Below are 16,034 nucleotides of genomic sequence, written 5' to 3' on the forward strand. Positions count from 1 at the left end.
TAGGAAAAATCTTGTCAAGAGTTTGGGTTTTTCACATTTTCTTGGGCTGGATGACCGCAATGTACCCGTGCTTTTGCACAAGTGGATAGCAGTACAACACAAATGCTGATGCTCAAGAAATCCAGATTGGTATGAAGGCAATCCCCATAAATCCCAAGTCATTTCAAGATGTTCTTGGTATTCCCGAAGGTCCGTTACCAGCTTGAGACAGATGAAGAATCGTGGAAGATAGCATTTCTTGCACTTTATGGATTGTCTCGAGGTTCCTACAATTAGATACTTTGGTGATAGAATCATCAAGAACAACAATCTGTCGATGATGATTTCTGTCGATGTTTCATGTCTGTATTGCTTGGAGTTTTCATATGTCCAAACTCATCAGCTAGACCAAGCACAAAGTATATGGGTGCTTTAATTGATGTTGACAAGATTAAGGAACGCAACTGGTGTAAGTTTGCGCATGATTGGTTGATGTCAGTATATCAAGAAGTATCGTAAACAAAGAGCTAAGCATACCAACTTGTCTCTAACACTCGGAGGCTGCATTTACCAACTAACGGTAATTTTTCTTGCTTTTTGGACTACAGCTTCGATTGTTGTTTATTATCCATAATGAAATTACTTTTCAAGTTTATTTTGTTCCAATTTAATATTTAATTCCATTTTTGGTAAATAGGTGCGGTATCTTGACTTCTTAGATTTTGGAGGGATTCAGTTACCTTCAACAATTCCAAGGATTTATGTTTGGAAAGGGAAGTTAATTAAACATTTCAAGTGAGCTCGATAAGGGAACAGACGGAATCTATGTCATTACTTCTGTAAGTTTTCGTAACACTTTTTTCTCATTTCTGTTATAAACATCACTATTATGTTTTGGTTTACATCATAAGTTTGTCTATCCATTCATTTTTGCTTTTTATTTGTGTTCATGTAATGTATTATGATAGTCCAAATTTTGGCCAAATGATTGCAGATAAAAGATTGGTCGCAGACATGTTATGCGAAGCTAATAGATCCAGTGCTAGATAATGCGAGTGCTCTTCTATGCTTCAAAAAGGAGATTGAAAAAGTAACCGCTGATAATATCACATATGATGTATGATTCTTTTTCTTATATTTTTTATGAGTAAATTTGACTCATTCTTTTCTGCATTATCAGATTTTTTGAGATGTGCTTGTCTTATGGATTTGTGTCTTTCCAATTCTTTTATAAGTAATTCGTGTTTCAAATTTTTTGTAGATGATAAATGAAATTTACAATTGCTTCCAGAGCCACATGGTAGATGCAGACACACCAACATTTTTCAGTGGCTAAAACTCTTGTGCTAGATTGTTTGAAAATTATACTTGGGGAAACAAATAAAACAAGTGCCATCACAAACTACCGTAGTTCTGGAAACCGAAGGTAGTAACCAAGAAGAAGATGAGAATGAAGGTATAATTCTCCGTTGTTGTTACCAACATTTTTTCCTAAGACACAACATACTTTTGTTGTTACCAATTAATTAGTTGTCTCACATTATATGTAATATCAGATCTTATTCATCGAAAGAGAAGACACATTTCAAATGAACATAATGACCAGCAATGTCACAATCACACAGAGTCTTATATGAATAATTTTACTACTGAATCCGAGGTACCGATTTATTTATCTTTGTTACTGTTCTATTCTTGTTTATTTTTTGGTATTAACATATGTTTTTAATTGCATTTGCGACCATAGGCTCGAAATGATCTTGCAAACAAACAACCTGAAAGTAATGTGATGGAGTCATCGATCTTGAGCTTAAATCACACACCAGGAAGAAGTTTAAGCTTGAATCATACACCATCTGATGATGATGGTATCAATTCATCTTCATTGAAACCAATGGAACAAGAGAATGAAAAACAACTTCATCACAATGAAGGTAAGTCATGAAGGTCTTTTAGTTTCTGATTTCATTTTTGATATAAATGCTTCCATTATTTTTCTTCTGTTGTTATCTGAATTTTCCACGTTGCTGGCTTATATTTTTTTACAGAGTCAACTAAATGTGCATCTGCACTTGTGGTTACGCATACCGCTGTAACAGTAGAATGACAAAAAAGGATCAAAACCAGATACTCCAGTTAGCAGTGGAAGAAAACCTCACGAAGCTAGTAAGAAGTATTTCTTCGTGGATCCTTCAGTTCCTTCATTCAGACTGGTCGACTGGCATGATGATAACGGCAAATTCATCGATGAATTAGAACTACGGAGGCCATTACATTACAACTTGATAAATCAGCATAAGGTGTTTCTCTGTTAATTTTTTGCTCATTTTCTAGTTTCTGTTAGTGGGAAACTGATTGTAAATAACGCATATCTAATTATTGACTCTGTTTCTATTTTTAACCTTTTTTGATTAAACAGAATGAAGCTCAAAATGAGGGTCAACAGAATAAGGTATTCATCTGAACATTTTTGTCCTCATATAGGGAGAGCCACTTCTTTTTTGTTGGTTAATTTTCATATTTTTCTCATGTAGGCAAACTGCAGCTATGTTTGTTCCCCTCCCAAAAATGAATCGACAGACTTACAAGGTTTTTTCAGTTTATCCTAAAATTACCCTTTTCCATTTCTTTCTATGCTCCTAATTTCATTTTTTTCAATAATGTGGTACTGTTTGTTCTCTTAATTTTTTGCAGCACAACGTGCAGTACATCGACTTTGAATTTAGTTCTATACAATGTGCTCAACGACGTAAAAGCTACTCACATCGAAATGAGCATTGCAACAAGCACCTAGCGTAACAACATGAATTTATTGATTTAGATGTGAGAATTTTCATCTTTCTTTTTTAGCACATTTTTTATCATACGAATTATAAAGATAACTAAATTTTAATCACAAATAATTTTTGGTTCATTCCCTGTAGCCATCTCAACCTTCTCAGCCTTCCCAACCTATGGCAAAAACTGAAAAGAATGCAAGAATTAACATTGCAGGAAGAAAATTATTCCAAGATGACTTTGATGACAGTCCTATAAATATTGGTTCAAAGATGAGACAACCTGTAAGTTTACTGTCATTTTCATATTTTAATTCCATGTGTTCTATACTGTACCTAACAAGTGCTTCTTTATTGCAACCTTAGTGCACATGAAGCATCATTTGCAAAGTGTGTTACTGTGCATTTTTTATTTTACTTAATGGCCAGTTGCAATAGGTTGGAACTGGGTTTTTTTTGTGTTGATTTAACAAGTTTTTGCAGTACAGCTTGTTAGGTATAGTATAACTGGATCCAATTTTTAGGCATGTCAATTAAAATTTATAGTTATGCTAAAATATAGACATGTCTGAAACTTTATAAAAAGTTTGAAACCACTGTTAGGAAATTTCTTTTTGTTGGTGTATTTATGATTGCAATTGATCAGAATTTTAATATAACTTTTTTTTGCAATTGATGTGGAGTTGCCATGTTTATTTGGTCATATGTAACTTATTAATCGTTCATTTTTTTCATAGAAGAATCCTGAAGTAGAATTCATGTACGAAAACCTTCGCAATGAAGAAGCAACTCCTCCAAACTCTCCTGAAGTGCAGTTCATGGGTGTAAATATACGTAAACCTGTCGAAACATCGCCGGAAGTACAGTTTATGGGTGAGAGATCAAGTAATCCTTCCGGACCAAGCATCACAAGCACAGCTCCCGGGTGAAAGAAACATCAACAAAACTTTCAATGACATGTCCGACTTGAGTGATAATCTGTACAATGTCTGGTTTGAGCCTCGGGAGTACTAGTTTTTCAAGAGGAAAGGAAAATAAGCCTCCAAAGCGAGTTGTTAACCGCAGTTCATTTCTTTGTTCACCTTTTGAAATTAATAGCACAATATCAACCAAATATGGACCTCATGAGATGAAGTTGTATGAAACAATAACAACATTATGTGATGATCCAGAATACCACGAGTACGTACAAGTTATACAAGCTTACATGTTCTTTTTCTATATTTTCATAATGTTAAATCATTTCTGTAACAAATATCATTCTTTATATGTTAACTAATTGTTCTCTGTTTTGTTTTTTGTAGTAGATGGATTATAAACATGAATAACTGTAGAGTGTCACTCAAACAGCTTGGTTGTTCTATGAAACAAGAGGGATGGGTAGAAGCATGGGTCATCAACTGCTATTGTAGAAAGCTTTTCAAGGATAACCATCCAAAGAAATCGCAAAAGCATTTCTTTTTCCATACAACAATGTATGAAATGTTTACAGTGGCTTTTTCATTTGTCTCTTTTATTATGTATTGCATGACTCTCTGTTAATAACTAATAATGCAAATATTTTATTGTTCATTATCAGGAATATTTCCTTGAAAAATGGCCTAATGAATATATGAGGAAAATATGGCAAAAAAACGTAATCAAAGGATTCCAGGGTGCGGACTCAGCTAGGAAATTGCACCTATCGTAACGGGTACGCAAGTATATATGTCACTTGATTATTCATTTTGTTTTTGTAAATTATGTATTACATTGTTATTTTTAGCTCTATAATGTTATTTCATAATCAATATACCTTATCCTAAATTTATTGTTTATTTGTTCTTATTCCAATTAGATCCACTTCCCTTCATTGTATAATCGTCATTGGTTTCTATTTGCTGTTGACATGAGAGTACGCAAATTCTTGTTCATGGATTCACTTTGCGGAGAAGCAAGTGAGTTACACAGAGAAGTAGATGATATGATGGTATGCCATATACAAACCATGGATACATGTTTTTTCCTAATAAATGATGTTATTCATTTATATTCTTAATTATTTTTTGATTAATCTTTGCATACATTTTTCTTTTTCATGCTTTCCAGATTACAAATTTCAAGAAAACATGGGCTGAGTGTAATCTAAAGGATATGCATTTCGAAACATTTGGCAAAGCATACCCAAATTTGCCAAAACAAAGAACACCGTACAATTTCTATTCACCTTCATTGAGTTTTCTGTTTTGCTCTCTGATTTTTTGTCTTGTATGACATGGTCTTGCTAAAATTAGTTAAACTATTAAATTAGGAACGATTGTGGAGTTTTCCTCATCAAGTATATGGAACGATATTGCACAAGGAATCCCAATTCATGCTCTTTTCCAGCCAGTGATATACCAGATTACCGTGTACAAATTGCTATCGACACTCGTTCAATGATTACAACTCGGAAGTAGAAGAAATGGATTTCATAAGTACATTTGACTTGGAGGTAACTTCTTCATCTCTACATAAGAATGTCTTTTACTTGTTTATTTTCTTACTTTTTTGTTTAATGTTTGTATTCATATAGTCATACAAGAAGCGTACTCTTGGGAAGAAATGATTTTGCAACAGTCTCGCTTACTCGTGGGTACGACATTTAGCATGCATTTGTAATAATCACATTTAAGATCGAAAAGTTTTGTCTAAAATCTAACTCAAATTTTATTATTAATAGCAAATCAGTAATCCAGCTTCAATCTATGACGGTCATGGCTTCACCGAACACAAGTGGTGAAGTGCTGAAAATCAAGGGGGAGTAGCAGATGTTTCATTATTCTCGCACTTCTTTCCCGCTGGGATGTCTCGTACTTTTTAGTGCTGAACTTTTTAATCCGCTGAAACCGTATGAAGTGTTGCCATCTTTGTAAAATGTGCACTCGCTGCATATTCTCGTCACTCACATGTTTTGAACTCTGCTGGACATTCTGTTAGTCACATGTTGTTTGAACTGCATCGCAGTAGTCATTTTAATTCTTCTCAAAATATTTTTCAGTTGCTGTTGTAGTTGATCACTCACATGTTTTCAACTCTGCTGGTAATTCTGTTAGTCACATGTTTTTGAACTGCGCTGTTTTGCATTAGACATTTTAATTCTTCTAAAAAATATTTTTTTCATTTGCTGTTGTTGTTTGATCATTCACATGCGCTTTTCCATCTGTTCTTACTGTCACTTCCCATTTTTCAAATATCGCCAATTTTATTGTACAAAAGTGAGAAATTTTCAAACTCTTTTCATGGAACAATTTATGTTTTCTTCTTCAATGTTTTTCTTTCTTTTTGAAGACTTTCTTTCTACTGGGGATTCTTTTCAATTTTTCATTGTTGGGGGTGGGGAGCTCCGCCTATGTCATTAGTAAAATGCATAGCCGGTTCCAAGCCCGGGAAAAGGAGGAGGAACCACTACAACATGATTTTTTTTGGATCTTCTACTACTTCTTGGTGAAAAAAAGTTCACTATGTAAAAGAAATTATGTGTAGGGAAAATTATGTGTATTTTTCATGTGTTTAGGGAAACTTAAACGAGGTTGTCATCATATAGGAACAACTTATGAATTAAGAGGACCATTTTTTAAGTTGTCAGACGAGAATGCCTTGTGCCTTTTTTGAATAGCATAATGAAACCTGGGAACTGAATCTGACACTATATGATGCATGTTTCATGTCCATGGCATTTTTTACCATGCATGTCGTGTTGCACTTGAGAATTTTCGACGGAGACAACAGGGGTACACTTCCTTTTTTCTACTGCTTATTTCATGATATATGTGTAGTTGTTTAATATTAGTCATTTCATATATATCTGACAAATACATGGCACAAGACATTTTCTTTTACTACTCGCTTTTTTATAAGCTAGCTTTTGTAGGTTTCCCGTTGAAAATCACTCCAACGGTATAAGGTCTAGTCTCATTTTTTATTCTGTTTGGTTGAATTTTCTTTTTTTAGGTTCGGCCCTGATTTTTGCTGGCGGGTTTTCAGCATTGCAATGTCCTAGGGGAGAGAGTGTGTCTGTGAGGAACACAGACTACCTATGGTAATACGAAGACATGTGCTATGTGCTTTTTTATCCTTGCAACAATAGCACCTGTTGGTTTCCTCTGTACTATGTGTCTACATTAAGCACCCGTGCTATATACAAAACATTTCTTTGAACTCCAATGTTATGTTTTTCTCTCTCTTTTCAATGTTGATACCTTTTACTGACATTTCTGTGATAATTCCTAGGTTAACTGACACCTGGATTTGTAATTGCAGGTAACTGCTTTTTTATGGTTATCAGTATCAATTTCAATGTATATATAAGCTCTTAACGAAAGCTGTGAGAAGCTAACACTGATCCTGTAAGCTCCCAGGTGAACATAGCGGTCCACATCACGCCTTCTTTCTTTTTAGCAAAACATAAGCCAGTTGTTAAAGTCACTACATGCAATAAACTGTCATAAATTGGGTTAATCTTTTTGAAACCAATGACTAACCCATGAACTGTCATAAACTGTCATAAATTTCATGCAACAAACCTAATTGCAATTGAACGAAGCATTTCTGAAACCAATTACTAACCCATGTTATAAATTACAACTTTGTTAAATTACAAATACGGATAGGTTCCTTATGAACAAATCATTTCTCCACCAAAATTTGGAATTGCAAACTGCATGCTTCACTTCATCAAGCCCTCGTAGCACAAGTGGACTGTCTTGCGCCTTTGATTTTTTCTTCGATTTGCTATTCTCTGTGCTGCCAGTAGTCTGTCGCTTTTTACTTGAATTAGGAGCTGCAAAAGATTAATACTGAAATTAAGACACGATAATATATATATTCTTTTTTGCATATTAATTTTGAATCCTTTTACTTCTCATATTTTAAATGACAGAGTAAGTAAGTGTTAAACCTGAAGTTTTCTTGCTTGTTGTCTTCTTCGGAAAACATGACTTGTCTAGGTGTTTCATGTCGCAACCTGCAATATTATGCGCATGTGATCCACAATGGCTACACGTTATTTTCTGCTTTGAACGGAATTCCTCAGCTAAAGGTTTCTGCCGTCCCGTTACCGTAGGCCTTCCTCTTGGTTTAGCTACATCAGGATTCTCAAGGGTTGCACCGAAACCATCATCAACTACATCGGGACGTATGTTCTCTCGTCTGATTCCCATTTTTCTTTTTCTTGTCTGCTTCTTCCTGAGCTGTACTTATTGCATCTAACTTTGCCTCTATTTGACTAGCTTCTTTTACTACCAAGAGATAACGTTCATTATCACGCGAACCTTCAGATGTAATATCAACCAGCCTTTTTGTCAACAGAGTAAACCTGAGGTGCCGGTTCTTCTCTGTGAGCTCCAAAGGTACATTGTACTGCTTGTCTCTCAGTATCTTCCTGTCTTGTGGCTTCCACCTTTCAATGAAGTACTTTGCTGGTAGTTCTGAAATGTTGAGATTTACGAGTACACGAAGTATGTGGCTACAAAGTATACCATCCTTCTGAAATTTGCAGCAAATGCAAGAGAAGTCTTCTGCTGGTAGATCAACCAGTACAACAAACCGCCGAGACCTGAATTCCTTTTCTGCAAGCATTCTTGTCTTGTAGACTTCATATCTTTCATTTTTAATAATTTCATCAACATGTAGTTTAGCTGTAAAACCTAGCTGTCTCTGAAACTTGTAAAATATTTGCCGGTTGTACATTCTCCCGACTCGATACTCAATTTCACTCTTCACCCAGTAATCAGGTGTAGTAGTTCTTGTGATTGAGTCCTGCTCTCTTTCCTTCTCCTCGATATCTTTAGTGATCCTCTGGTACTCACCCAAGAAACTTATAACACTGTATGTTGAACCAACATTGTCCTTGAAAACTGAATTAGTCCCCTCACTTCTAGCTGTAGAATGAAGAAAAGGAAAGAAATCCTTCTTGAAGTATACAGGGACAAATTTCGCCCTGTTTTTCCACATTGCATTGAAGTATTTTATGTGTCCAACATCATATTTCTGAACCATATCTTGCCAAAGATACTCAAATTCTTCAATGGTCAGTGAATTGCATAAAATATCTGACACTTCTGCATGTAAGTTAGCTTTTGTAGCAAATGATCTACCACACTTTTCATCACACTTTTTCCTTATGTGGAAGAAGCAATTTCTGTGAACCGTATTAGGGAAAACTCGAGGAATAGATGTAGCCATAGATACGCACCGGTCTGTTATGATTGTCTTTGGAGGTTTGTTACCCATGCAATGAAGGAACTCTTCAAATAACCAAGTGAAACATTCCGCTGTCTCATTCTGTATAATTGCACAAGCAAATAGACAAGTGTGACCATGTCCGGTTACACCTACAAATGGAGCAAACGGTAGGTTGTATCTGGTTGGTCTTGTATGTTGTGTCAAAGCTGACACAATCTCCATACAACTCATACATCCTCCGTGAGTTTCCATCGAACTGTAAGATACTTAGAACTTTCTTGCCCTCACCAAGTTTAAAATTGTAGTAGAACCTAGGATCATCTTCTTTTCTTTTACGAAATAATCAAGGACCTGCGTCATGTCATTTAGCTTGCACTCATTTCTTATTGCTGTTTGCACATTGCTAACATGCTTCTTTGTGTAAGGTACATCACCACCTCTCAGGTAAGAGAGTATTGACATCATTTTCCTTGGTGGCAGCTTCACAGAGGCAAATGTGCGGATGAACAGCTGCTCATCTTCGGTCATGCTCTTATGGGATCGCAGGAATTTTGTCTCCTGCGGTGGACTCAGTTCATGGTTATGTTCAAGGTTCAGTGAAATCACCAACCAATTTCCATTCTTTAATGAAACAACCATTTTAACTTGGCAATCAGTGTGTTCTATCTTATTCCTCCTTGTTCTTCTTTCCGCGGGAACAACCCCTGTCCTCTCTTGTTTCCTTAATTGTTTTTGTTTCCTTCTTTTTTCCAGAGTTTCTTCATCCACAGGCTTCCCTGCACGGTTGCACACAAATGTCACACGGGTATGCCCTGGTATTACCACTTTTCCTTCCATGGTAATTTCCTCGCCTTTGCAATAGAAAAGCCACATATTGAAGCATACTCATTGAAAAACTTATAAGCTGCATCATCAGAAGGAAATTGCATTTCAAGGTGAGGAGCATGATGATCACGAACTTCTTGACTGCATGATTTTGCATTTGATTTAGCTTCTTCATTCTCTAGGAAAGTAACAATATCTTCTTCTGTTAGTTCACCCTCTGTTGTTTTTTCTTCATCATTACTGCTGCCAAGATTTTCGCGACAATCACTGCTTGCACTAGGTGGATCGTCACCAAATATGTCATAATGTGGTGCTGCTTCTTCAATCTCATCATCTGAATCATGAATTTCTGGAGCCATGTTGTTTGGGTTCTCTTTTGAATGTCTGTCACAGCTTGTCTGAGAGGAAACATGAAAATTATCTTCTTCAACAATTGGATCTTCATGATTAACCCTTTCTTGATTCCCAATATCCGATGTCATATTCTGAAAGTTCCAACCACAATAATTTTCCATACTTGTGTCATGTATGACTGATCGGTGTTCTTGAGACATGCCATTGTTGCTATCCGAATATCTACCGGTGATCATGAATAATTTGTTCTGCAGTTTTTAAAACATAATATTGCAATGAGAAGAACAAAATACAAATAAATTCTTGATATACAATGTCACAACAACAATTTTAATACCTCAAAGCACCCATTGGACCTTGCACAAAATCATTGTAATAATCTGCTGTCGTTTCGCTCCTAGCAACATCCGAGTGTATGACATGCTTCCGTCTTGTGAGAAATTCATCTACACAAGAATACAAAGACAAGAATTTTATACTGTCAGGTGGTAAAAGCTTTTTTTTAAATGTTGTTTTTGTAAAAAAAAATCAGAAGTTACTCACAATGTCTGATTCTTCATGACTGTTGCAGGAACCTTTCGCGGATTGTTCACGCACACCAGCATCCGAGAATTGCTGCACACAATAGCAATTTTGTCAAAGCTACTTCAAAGTATTAATTTCTGATTTCAAGTTAACTTTTACCTAAACTGGCAAACATAGTTCATTTAGTTTGTTCTGATGAATGTGACAAAACAAAAAATCTTAGGTAACTAAGCCCGTACATTTTTTTTAATGAATGCCCAATGTGAATGCATGCCAAGTCCCCAAAAATATGGAATGTATTATAAAAAGGGCCGTTATAACAACAATACAGTAGCATGAAGTTGTATTTCTTACCTGTACTGTATGTGTTTCTAAGCCTAGTGTCATGTGCGGTCATTTTTACACAGGTCGGGAGTTGGCTGGCCATGAATGCAAAGCTGCGCTTCAGGAAACAACTAAACTTGTTGATGAACGAGATAGTTTCTCGGTGAAGGCTTTGTTCGGACAACGGACGGCAATCATATGTGTATTACTAGTATGATTTAGGAGGTGCTGTTTTACTTTTGAATGTAACAATTGGCTACCAATATCGCTTTGGTGTTGTTTTTGGTTTCTGTACATGCAGTTTGAAAAAATGATGGTGAATTTCTCTTCTAACTGGCGAGATGCAGCCGCCACAACGGTACAAACTGTTTTATTTGTAATGCTGTGCTACTGTCACGATTAAAATATAATTTTTGAGTTGCTGAGATCCTATGATTTTTTTGCAGTTCCAGTATGGGAACCCTGATGCCGTGTGCTCCCTACTAACCAAGTGCAAAGAAGAATAAGAAAGACTTGGTGGTAAATGACTGAATACATTCCCTCTCGTAGTTACCTAACCATATATGAGCACATTTGGTTTGGTTGGTTTCTTAGGCATGTTGAATTTCTTTTCTGTCTATTTCTTTGCCTTTGAACTTTAGCTACACTAAGTCATCAATTCTTACTCGTCCGAAGAGACACTAGCCAATGAGTAGCAACAATACGAGTAGTATCAAGTTGTATTTACTCGTACTCGTATGTGTGTCCGATCCTATCAAGTAATTTCCATAGTTCTGCATTATACCTGAAATAGTTCAGAGTTTTACAATTTGTCAGGCTCCGCAAATATATACAAAGAAGGATGTTTCAACAAGGTAGATGCAAACATCGGGAATGAAGTTTGTCTCGTGTCATACTCGGTATGTGCTTGTTATCTTCTCCGCCGATGTGTACTGTTTGGAAATCAGTGGGAAAATCTTGTCTGATGTATGAAGCATTGTCTGATGCATGACATAGAAAAACAAGGAAACAAAAGTTGCATAGATCCATTTTTCCATTCATCATTTTCGTGCAGGTTCTTACAAGAGAACAGAGATTCTGTTTTTAAACAAAAGGATTTTCCTGACCTGTGTAAGTACTTGATCCTCCTCTTTTCTGGCATGAAGTCTTGTCTGATGCATCAAATGGAACTACAGGAAATAAAGATGCATTCATCATTTTCGTGCAGGTTCTAACAAGAGAAGGAAGAAGACAGGAGAAAAGTTTTTTGAACAGAACATTTTATGGTTGTCTGACCTGGGTAAGTACTTGATCCTCCTTCGTTATTCAGATCTGTGATTCTCGACCACAAGGAATTATGGAGAATATCTTTGCTACTCATGATTTTTCTTCAGATCTGATGTGCTCTTCTTTCTCATCGAGGGGGGGGGTTGGGTTCACGGAGTAATTTCGCTGATTTGCCGTGAGAGAGAGGACGATGCAAGGGAGTGGTTGAGGGGTAATTTGGGCATACGATCTGTTATGCGACAAGCAAGTTTTCTTCTCCGTCAAGAAAGAATGACAGGTAAAAAGCCTTGTTTTGTACGAGGCCCAATAGTAATACAGGCCCGAAGAAACAACATCAAGAAAGAAAGATTGTTTTGTACAGGCCCAAAGGGAGCCGAATTTTTTTTCTACAGGCCTATCTGGGCTGGATGTCCGACTCAATTTTGACACAGCAAACGTGATGACGTCAGTCGACTGAGATTTAATAAATCTCAGTCAACTGAGCTCCAGGTGCCCCCAAAGATAATAGCGTGGTCGGTATGTTATGAGGAATGCAATATCATTCATGAAGGAAGCGCGCTTGAAACTATGACCGCACACAGTCTCGCTAAGCATTACTAGCGGAGCATGCCCAGAAGTTATGGGGAGGCCAAACACAAGAATTGTTTGTCTCGGGGCAAATTGCTAACATGTTTTAACTTTCGGAGTAGGTCATATGTGGCTTAGTACTCCACATTCAGCAACATTGTTGTGAATGATCAATAAAGCTTAGCAGGTTTGTCTCAAAAAGAGAAACTTGACACTGATAAAATATGAACTCAAAGGTTGCAACGATATTGAAAATGCATCCGTGCATGCAAAATAGGGTCAACCTGATATCACAACCGTTGCATGTCATAGAGCGATATTTCAATCGAGCGGACCTTAGGGCGCCAGGACCGTATCCCGCACGTTTGATTCAGTTGGAGATTCGTGCACGACTATTTCGCACAACGGACCTTCCACTTTTCTCTAATCAGGATATAGTCCTTAGAGATCTATGTATAAAAACATCCCAATCCAGGCCGGTTGAAACCCTAACCTACCCTCCCAGCCGCCAGCTGCTCCTGACCGCCTCCCCTCCTCCTCCCAGCCAGCAGCACCGTCCCCACTCTTCCGCCACCTTGCCGCCCCCTCGGCCCTCTCCCTCCTCCGGCGACGGGCGCCCTCCACCACGCCTTGCTGTCGCCCGTCGCGCCCGTCTCTGACGCCTGCTGCCGCCCGTCGCGCAGGATATCCGGCGCGGGCTGCCTCGTGCCGACCTGGAGAACCTCCGACGCCTCGCCGCAGCCGGATCCGGCGCTGGAGACACGGCCGCCGCCAGCCGGCACGGCCGGACTGCTGCGGATGGCCTCCATTTTCTTCCCCCCTTTCTTGTGTTAGATTTTGTTGATATAGCTCGATCAGATCTGTAGATTTTTTGTAAAGGATCTTATGGATCTTCTGTACTTTTTTCAATGGATCTTCTGTAAATTTGTGTTGGATCTTCTTGGATATGTACATAGATCTCTTACTACTATGTGTGGATCCCTCTGGTTCGTGTATGAGATCTGGACGAGTTTCTTGGATAGTAACATGGAAACGTGGAGAACTTTTGCCCAAATATGGTTTCTTATGAAGATCTATAGAGATCTGTGGTTGAAATGAAGAGATCTGTGGTTTTTTTTTATGACATTCAATGGATTTTTTCATATGGAAAATGTTACTTATGCAACAATGGATTGCAATTTTTTGAAGAACTTTAGAACTTGAACAGTGGATCCACATTGGATTTCTGAAGAACTTCATAAGCAGCAAGGACGTCCTAATATACATCTAATAAAATCCAGGGTCTTTTTTGCAAAAACGAGTCACCAATCTTGATGCCTCTGACGAAATATACGGTGCGGGATAAGGGCCGGGCGCCATAAGGTCCGCTCAAAATCCGCGTTCGTCATAGAGATGCCCATCAGTGGAGCCCACACATGTGCCTATCCATATGAAAGATTCCCTTCTACAAATGCACTATTAATTGAAAAATGAGCACAACTTTCACGCGACAAATGCAAATAAGTTTTTGTTTGCATATTTGACTTCCTCGCGACAAAATCTTCGAAATGAGTATAATATTTAATGTTTTAAAATGGATTCCGTAAACTGAATCTATAGAGTCCTATATTGTTTACGCATGTAGTTCCTATGCCATGTTCATGTAGTTCTGCGAAATGTCATGCTAGATGTATAAAGTCCTTACCAAAAGTACTGTTTTTTTTTATACACATGACAGTTGTACATTCTCTTTGCATGTGGGGCCGTGTCGGACCGAATCTCGAGAAAGCTGAGTAACAACAACGGTTATGATATCAACTTCGCCCCATTTCGCATGCACCAACTGCGCGTCCCAACGATATCAAATGAGTGAAATCTGAATTCCATTTCTCTCCCTCTCTTCTCTTAATTCTCACCCCATCACCGGCACGTTCATGTTAAAAATATAGAACCCTAATATTTTGTTGTATTGATCTGGACCCTGGTGAGGGGTTTATATAGAAGTACAAAGGGAGGTTCTTGGAGTACAAGACAAGTTGTGCTAAGTTTAAACCGACTATATCTCTAACTCTAGAATACTCCAATATCTCTACGTATTATACTTCTAACAGTTCATTCTTCCCTCGTCCCAGATTCTCCTCCCCACGAACCCTAACGTGCGAGTCGGTCTCAAATCGGATCAGGAGACCATCCCAAGGACCCTTAGACCAGTTCAAGTAATATATTTCGCCTATCTCTTTCTTTATATTCAGTATGTTCTAAATTAATTGGCACATATTTTTATCTAGATTTGTATGTATCAAGACACTAAGACGTGTCTAAAATTCTAAATACATGCCTATTTACTATCTAGACAAATCTGCGTCAATTAATTTTGAACAGAGAGGGTGCATGCTATGTGCTCATATTTTAGTGGAATTTTGCAAGTGTATAATTATATAACATGCCACAAATTTTGGGGTTTATGGTGTGCATAGCATTAGCACACCCATGTGCCTAAATTCATGTAACGTGCAAAATCTGCATTCCGAAGGCAAAGAGGTGGTGGGCTAGGGTAAATTTGTGTCACGCACGTGAGACGCGTGTGAGCTATAAAACGACAGATGAGGAGACCTCGCGAGACCCTTGCCCCCTACTACACGGCCAGACGTCGCCGAGGGAATCCCTAGAGAGAAGCATGGATCCTAAACGTGTCCGTAGAAGCCGTAAGGCGGCAGAGCTGGCCTCCCGCTTGGCCATGCTGCCGGCGGACGTCGTTGACGAGATCCTGCTCCGCCTTCCTGCCAAGTCCATCGCTCGCTTCCGTGCCGTCTGCAAGCCGTGGCATGGTCTCTTCTCCGACCGGGTTTTCCTCCGTGCCCACCACGACCATGCCTCCTGCGCCGTCCTCCTCCGCCAGCGATCTGGACCTAGCTCCTCCTACCAGTGGGACGACGACATCTGCGCGCTCCCCTTCGGCCAACGAGCTGCCACACCGCTCGGCCTCGATAAATTACGCCGGCGCCGCCGCTTGCTCCTCCACGGTTGCTGCGACGGCTTGCTCCTCCTCTCGCAATCACATCGTCCCAACTACTTCCTGGTGTACAACCCCACGACCCAGGAGCGCGTCACGCTGCCTCGCGACCTCAACTGGAACTTCGCCGTCGCGGGGTTCTACTTCCACGTGCCCACGACCGAGTACCGCGTCCTCGGCTACAGATGCGAGTGGACAGAGCGCGTGCCCCCACGGGAGCG

This window comes from Lolium rigidum, chromosome 3 (genome assembly GCF_022539505.1).
Source record: "Lolium rigidum isolate FL_2022 chromosome 3, APGP_CSIRO_Lrig_0.1, whole genome shotgun sequence".
NCBI lineage: Eukaryota > Viridiplantae > Streptophyta > Magnoliopsida > Poales > Poaceae > Lolium > Lolium rigidum.